We start from the raw sequence: 1,566 nt of genomic DNA on the forward strand, positions 1-1,566 counted from the left end.
CCATCCTTTGTGTCCATACAAAATATTTTCGCAATCCAAATATCAGCAATATCTTTTTTTGGTCGGTTGTGGGGCTTGAACTCTAGGCCTGGGCACTATCCCTGTGCTCTTCAGCTCAAGGAGAGTGCTCTACGGCTTGAGCCACAGCTCCACTTCCGGTTTTCGAATGGTTAGATGGAGATAAGAGCCTCATGGACTTTCCTGCCCGGGCTGGCTTTTAACCACAATCCTCAGATTTCAACCTCCTGATTAACTTGCATTACAGGCGTGTGCCTCCGACTCTTACTGTAAAAATTCATGGATTCCGTGGAATTCTTCCAAGTGAATTGGCTGCCTTTGATGTCAAAATGTATTGAAGAGGTTTTATATATATACTGATTTCTGCAGAGTTTGTGACTTTTTTTAATCAGAAATAATTTTACATTATCTGTTGAAATGAGCAGTACAGAAACTAAAATATTTCTGGTCATTGTCTGAAAAAAAGTATATTTTAAAATATTCTATATTCTATGCTTGTATAATGTCTATAATCTATTTTATTCTTCTGAGATATACTTTGAATTCTACATTGTTTTATAATATATAGATTCATTAATGTGTCCTTTCAGATTGCATTTCATATAGAAACAGTTTAAGATTCCTTTTTTTCCTAGGTCCTTATAGTATTATATTTCTTTGGGATAAAATGTCAATGTTGTCTAATTTCAAAAGTTTTGTAAAAGTTATGTAAAAGGTTTTGTAAAGGTCTTTCTAAGGTGAAGATTTCAAACAGTGATGTCAAACTTACTTTTAATTATATGAATTAATTGTTTTGTTACACTTGTAATTTTGTAATCAACTTTTTGATAGTTTTTCATTTCTTGAATCTGAAGAATGAAAAATATGGACTACTTCATAAATTTTCATGTCATCCTTTTGCAAGTGCCATGTTAATCTCTTCATTGAAATTTGTGTATACATGCTGCTGAAGCATGTAGTATCCTCAAAATTTAAGTAGTTAATGATGCAATCTATTTACAGGCTTATAACCTGGGGTACCTATTTTTAACAAGGAAACCTTATTGTTCCTAACAATGCTATTGATCTCATTTCCCTATAATTCTGTGAAGAGTGGAAAAAATTATATTTTTCAGTTGAGGGCTCACCTTTGCTATTTTTTTTGTCAATGACTATTTTAAGTCTTTTTCATTTGGGATTTGATCGTACTTTCAAATATTTATAGCTAGGTCCAAAGGTGATTGTTTTTTCAATTACTTATTTATCCAACTGAGTTAGCTTTGTGGAGCTAATGGATTCAATGTAAGCCTTGCTTAAGAGCTACTTCTAAATTTCTGCAGCTGAATTTTTCCAAATGAGATCTTACTGACACAAATATCTACCTGACCCTTTACCCTTCTTCCATGTAGGAACAGACCAACTAGAATATCTTACCCTGACAGTCTAGATTGTCTTACTGGAACAAAACAAATCTTAGTTACAAGGGATCATAGAGAGAAGAACAGTTCAGACAGAACTGTACAGACTCGAACGTATTTTATCAAAATATAATTGTTTTCTATACCTACC

General features: G+C 33.0%; 1 pseudogene; it reads right to left on the bottom strand.

Annotated features, from left to right (window-relative positions):
• Nucleotides 1-876: 876 nt before the first annotated feature.
• LOC122126386 lies at nt 877-973 on the bottom strand (annotated as a pseudogene).
• Nucleotides 974-1,566: the final 593 nt, after the last annotated feature.

This window comes from Dipodomys spectabilis, unplaced genomic scaffold, assembly GCF_019054845.1.
Source record: "Dipodomys spectabilis isolate Male_0828 unplaced genomic scaffold, ASM1905484v1 ptg000276l, whole genome shotgun sequence".
Taxonomy (NCBI): Eukaryota; Metazoa; Chordata; class Mammalia; order Rodentia; family Heteromyidae; genus Dipodomys; species Dipodomys spectabilis.